Consider the following 6,108-nt stretch of genomic DNA (forward strand, 5'->3'; position numbering starts at 1 on the left):
TGACAAAGCCTGCGCATCACCTGCCAACTGTCTAATTCACCATTTGGAAAGAAAAAGCCAGGCCTCCCTCATTAAAAAACATTACATAATGTTAAATAACAAAGGGCTACAGGACACTCTTTGGTTTGTGGACATGTAAAAGTGTACAATAAAAAAGTTAATGCTTCTTTCCTCCAGACTCTCAGCGTCTCAAATACCCTGGGAGCCCAATGAGCACCTTATTTTCAAGACCTGGCTGCAACAAGGTCTGGGCTCATCCCAGCTACTGCTCTCGCGTTCAACTTACTGCCACCTCTGCCCCACAGACAATAAACAAAACACAGCACTTCCCAGCTCTGTTTCAAAGCAGTGTCCCTACCAGATGGCAGTGGGGCTGTATTCTGCCTCCTAACGTCTGATACTCGAGAAGAAGCAGAGATCTCAGCCTGCGGCACAGGGAACCCTTCCCAGGCCTGAGGCTCAGCTCCTCCAGACCTCACAGGAGAGGACTCCAGGCTTCCTGCATGCCACCATCTTAGTGCAAGTCTTTTTAGCAGACGAGATCATGAGAGCTCCTAGTTTTAATGTCACATGTGAACTAGCCTCAAGACATCAAGGCCTTAGTTTCCTGCAAGTGAGAATGTTTATGCTGCAACATTTTAAGCGACACGGGTCTGACTGCAGTGGAGAAGGCAGATGTCAGCAGGGTACTGCTTGGAAAATGGGACTGTCACCCACCTTCCAGCAGAAGAATACAGACTTCATGGGCACTGGGAAGTCTTCCTGGACACACAGCGAACTTCTGTCCGTCATCTTTTTGGAATCAATGAAGCCAATTTAAAGTCTTTCAAGAACTAATTGAATTCCTCTACTCCAGGAGCAAACTCTCCTTACTGTGAGCTGTGAAAGAAATCATGGACATCTTGCTCCATGCAGCATTTTAAAACACCCTGTAAAGTCTTACCTACAAGTTTCAGCTTACCTGAAGAACCACTTCCTAAATAGTACAGCGTGGGATCACCTCAGCACTTATCGAGTGCCCCAATCTGTTGCAACGTTACCATCGCAGCAAGCGGAAGACAGACAGACTTTTTGTGGTTTTACACACACTGCACTTGCACCCAGCACACACTGTACCACCTCTCCCTCCCTATCACAACAGGGCTGGTGGAACCTGTGAGTGGTGGGGATCACAGCTCTGAGCACCTCGGGTTGAGACAAGCCTTGGAAGGGCAGACCCATGTCTCAGCCCAGCTGCCACAGAGCCACCAGCAGCTGAGAGAGTAGTAAAGACATGGCAGGAGGTATCCTGGAATATCTCAGCTCAATGCATGCTCTGCAGTAAGCTTTTTTTAAACCGGTTATTAGGAATAATGCATCAACGTAACGTGCAAGGGAGGGGCTGTCCAACAGGAAGGGCTGCAGCCTGTGTAGGGATTTAGAAGAATTCCCCAGGAGATGGAGGGCAGCTAGCGTGAATCTGGGAGCCAGACGGAGAGCCCCAATACTCTGCGTTCAGCTGCCCCAGCAGAAAGTCCCCTTTACACTTTCCTCACAACTGAGTCCTGCTTCTTCTCTACAGCAATGGACCTACCAGAGACACAGACTGCCAGTAGGAAGTATAAACATCCATTCTAATAAAAACTCAAACCTATTTATAATCACATAGCTTTTCTAACGGGAAGATAACTTGTTCTCCGGCAGAACCCCAGAGTTGCCGAGAGACCTGCTCCCCCTCCTTCCCCTCCCGCCTCACAGGGTACAGCAGGACTGAAGCAGTCTCCAAGCCACGCCACGTCTGGGCCCGAGGAAGGAGGCTTGGTTTCACAGCTTCTCACTGTGCCCAGGACAAGCCAAGTCTGCCTAGTCAAAGCCCAATTACAGGGCTGTGGGCAGAGCTGTTCCCACAAGCTCTGAGCAAAAAGCCGTTGTAAGCACACGAAGGAAGCTCCTGCATTGGCACCCGAGTCTCCCCCCTCTCAGCAGCACTACAAGGGAAGAGGGTTTGACTCCTGACACAGCTGGAAGTCACAGGAGTAGCGCCAAGCAAACCAGGCCACTGCATGCTGGAACCAAACCCCACATTAACCAGCCCTGGCAAGTGAAAGGACAGCATCACTTCCACAGCCCGGAGGTCCGCACCTCTCCTGCAAACCCCCAGGAAGGAGCCAAAGCACAGCAGTGGTTGCCACTTACCCGAGGCTTCCTCACCATCTCAGACAAGCCTTTAGCGCCTGTAGCACTGCAGTTCCGCTATCTGAAAAGCGGAGATAAACAGCTTCCTACCCAGACAGGCCCATGTGAGCAGGTCCTTTTAACAGCCTGTAATGCCCCCAGACCGGAGGCTAGGCACATACCTGGATGGACCAGCCAAGGCACAGGATTGCTGTTCCAGCACAGCTAATCAGAGCTCCTCCTAGCTAGGAAAAGCACAGTGGGGGGGAAGAGAAGGCTACAGAGCACAATCAGGCCCGAGTCCAGTAAACATGTTTATTGGCAGTTGCTCTCGGACACCGTCTCTTCCAGCCCAGTGGGGCTGGAGGGGGTGGGGGGAAAAATACTGATTGTCCATGAGCACAACCCTCATGTCATTCTCATTGATCCGCTGAGTCACTCCCATATTAACAGTTTTGACAACACTCAGGCTGCACAGGAGCTCGGAAACAGAATACAAAACAAGAGGCAATGCGAAGCCTCTCCACGTACTGACACCAGCGGAGAGAAGCACTCGCAGGGCGGAATCCAGAAACCTGCTGAACTGCAAGTGCCAACTTCCTCCTCTCCACTCGCTCTTCTGAGGAGTGCTGCAACAAGAAAACCAAACACAAACCACGCTGCAAGGGCAGGAACACAGAGCTCCATTCAGTGCACCCAGAGAAACTGCTGCACAGAAAAACAGTCTCCCCTGCAAACCACCACCAACTGCACCCCAGTCGTTTTGATGCGAGTGCAAACCAGAGGGGCAGCTGTTTTCGCAAAGAAACTACAGAACTGATTTATAAGGCCTTACAGATTTGTAAGCCAACAAGGAGGAGATCAAATCCCAAGGCAGACTGACACAGGAGAGCAGCCGTCCCTACAAGCTAACAAGACAATCCCCTGAGGGGAACTGGGGGCTCCCCAAGCGTGCATACCACCACAGACCTGAGAGAAGCTGTCGCCAGCCAGACGGCAGATCGGGGTTAGACCATCCTTGTCTGCACCACAAGACTACAACCCATCCAGAGGCTCAAAAGGTGCTAAGCAGCGATAAAATCATCACCAAATGTTCCTACCTGTAACACACCAAATTAAAACAAAACCAACAAATCTTTGGCGAGTTCCTCACAGCAGTCAAGCCTACCCCGCCACAGAGAAGGCCTCTCCACAGGATCCCCATGGAGGCCTCCTGCCCTAATTTACAGCAATTCTTTCTCAGACACACTGGCAAACACCAAACGTTTCCTCCAATCTGTTATATAAGGCCCAATTTTTAAACCTCTGTGCTGGCAGTGGGGAGATGGGGGCATGCTGCGTGTGGCAGGCTAACAGGACAGTCCAGCTGGCAGATGAACTTACACACTCCTCAAAATTCATTTCCAGATATCCAACCACTTGTTGTACAAAAGGAAAACAAATGGATTAGTTAACGAGGCAATTTCCAAACACACTGGTGCAAACCACTCTCATCCCTGCAGTCATTTTACACACTGTTTGACCCAGGTCCCAGTTACCTCTAGCTTGTTTAGAACAGACTAATTTTCATGGCAACTGGGAAGAGGTTTAACAAACTTCATCTTTTAACTTCAGAAACACACCCAACACGGCAGGTCCCCATGCTGCCCAGACCACAAGCCATTCCTCAGAAGAAGACGACACCTTGCTGAACATCCCCACAACTTCACGTTATTTGCCCCCCCTGGGTCCAAGAGCCTCACTCAATTCCTCTCTGCCAGCCACCAAACAGGAGCCACAGGCCTCTGGTGGCCCAGCTCCACAGGAGAGCTGCTTCTCGTCTGCAAACCTCTCTTCTTGGCTGCCTTAGGAACAGCTAAAGTCAGCTCCTCTCTGGTGGGGGCAGAAGGGGGAGGGTATTTTTCCTGTTTCTCACATTCATCCTCACCCGCTTTGCTAAAGAAAAAAAAAAGCTATTTTAAATACCAGATTCAGCACAGTCCCTTTCCCCGAATAAACACTTCCCAAGCCCTCTGGAGAGAGGAAAGCCACATACAAAGGAGCCAACATCCTGCGAGGCTCCGGCTCCACCAGGCAGGCCAGGGCAGGGTGCAGGCCCAGGGGACAGAACCGGGGGAGGCCCGACCCCATCCCTGCGCCGACCCGGCCTCAAAGGGGCCTTGGGGAGGGTCGCGATCTCGGGTGGACCCGGACCCCTCCCCAGGGCCACAAAATAGGCATCGCCGGGAGTAAACGGAGCGAGGCGGCCCCGGGCCCTCAGCCCCCCGGCCCGACCCGACCCCAACCTGAGCCCTACGGCCCCCTCAGACCCCCGGGGCCAGTCTGACCCCCCCCCGGGCCCCACCTGACACCCCCTCCTCAGCCCCACCATCCTCCCGGCCCCTTCAGCCCCCCAGGCCAAGCCTGGGCCTCCACCCGGCACCTACCTTGCCCTGTGGCACCCCCGGCCCCTTCTGCCCTCCGGGCCCTGCCCGGCCCCCACAGCCTCCCCAGCGCCCCGGGCCCGGCCCCCGCCGACCCCGCCTGAGGCGCCGCCCGGCCCGCCCGCCCCCCCGTCCCCGGCACTGCCCGGTCCCGGCCGGGGCGAACCGCAGCAACAGGGCACCCCGACGCGGCCCCGGCGCCCCGCGGCGGCGGTTACCTCCGCGGGCCCTCAGCGGCGGGCCGCGCTGCCGCTGCCCCGCGGCCGCCTCCCCATGGCGGCGCCCCCGGCCCGGCTCTCCTCACGCCGCCTCTCGCCTCCCCTCACCACTCCGCGGGCAGCGGCCAGCCAGCGACAACGCTACGCCGCCGGCGTAGGCTCCCCGCGCACCCATGCGCCCCCCGCCACGCCGCCGGCGCAAGCGCCCTTCCTGAATACCAACTCCGAAGCGGAGAGGCCCGGCGAAGCTCGGCGCAAGCGCAGCCGACGGGAGGGTGGTGGCGCAACGGCGTTGGCGTAAAGCGCGTTCGAGAATAGCAGGCTTGAGGCGAGCGGCGGGAGAGCGGCTTTGCAGCAGCGCGGGGCGCTTTACGGCAGCGCCGCGCTTGGCGGTTACCGGCGGCGCCTCCCTTTAACTCCGCGCTGCCTGACGGGCGGGAGCGCGGTACGGGGCCCAGCTCCGCTGTGGGGATAGGCCACTACGTTGCCTACAGCCCCCTGTACGGCACAGGCGCCGGTATAGGGCACAGCTTCCCCCATAGGGGCCAGGCCCCGCTATAGGGTACCCTATAGGGGTACAGCCCCCTGTAGGGAACGGGTCCCACTGCAGGATGTGGCCCCCGGTATGGCGGGTATAGCGACCAGGATCCCGTATAGGGCACCGTCCTCAGGGTGGGGAACAGCCCCATTGCAGGGAACAGGCCCCAGTATCGGGGACAAGCTCTGGTATGGGGTGTATCAACCCAGTTATAGGGGACAGGCCCGATATGTGGCTGAGCACCCCACTAGAGTACAGCCCCAGCATGGGGGTACAGCCCCACCATAGGGTACAGCCCCTAATATGACTTACCGCCCGCTGTAGGGCCCAACCGGCACGAGGGTTGGGCAGGGCAATCTCTGGGGAGGGGAACCGGGTCGGGGGGGGGTCCTGCAGATGGGGTGCGGCCGTGGTACCAGTGGGCAAAGCCCTGCAGTGTCCTCCATCCCACCCCACCTCAACTTGTGGCAGCAGAGGGAAGCCGGGGGCCTGGATTTTACAGATGTTGAAGCCTTTTTGGGGACGCCAGCCCTGAGCAAAGCCGCCACCATCCCCGCTGCCTCGCAGGGGAGGTCAACGGGACAGAACTCCAGGCTGGTGGGACCCGCCGGGACAGAAGCCAGGCGGGCACGCAGTCCCTGGTGCCACCTCCAAATGCCTTTCACTTTCTTCAGTTTTGGAGTTACTCTGATCAATCATTTGGCCATAAAAGTTCTCTCCCTGCGCTCACTCAGTGAAGGAGGGCACAGTTGGGAGAATCATTTCTTTCTCTCAG

General features: G+C 56.6%; 1 protein-coding gene across 2 annotated transcripts in view; it reads right to left on the reverse strand.

The window, feature by feature from the left end:
* Nucleotides 1-4,825, reverse strand: part of CSNK1G2 (casein kinase 1 gamma 2) — a 45,961-nt gene extending 41,136 nt beyond the window's left edge. For both annotated transcript variants that reach the window (XM_059831919.1, XM_059831918.1), the window contains exon 1: nucleotides 4,796-4,825. The gene's annotated coding sequence lies outside the window, so the exon portion shown is untranslated. The remainder of the gene's footprint in view (nucleotides 1-4,795) is intronic.
* Nucleotides 4,826-6,108: the final 1,283 nt, after the last annotated feature.

The sequence above is a fragment of the Gavia stellata genome, chromosome 32 (assembly GCF_030936135.1).
Source record: "Gavia stellata isolate bGavSte3 chromosome 32, bGavSte3.hap2, whole genome shotgun sequence".
Taxonomy (NCBI): domain Eukaryota; kingdom Metazoa; phylum Chordata; class Aves; order Gaviiformes; family Gaviidae; genus Gavia; species Gavia stellata.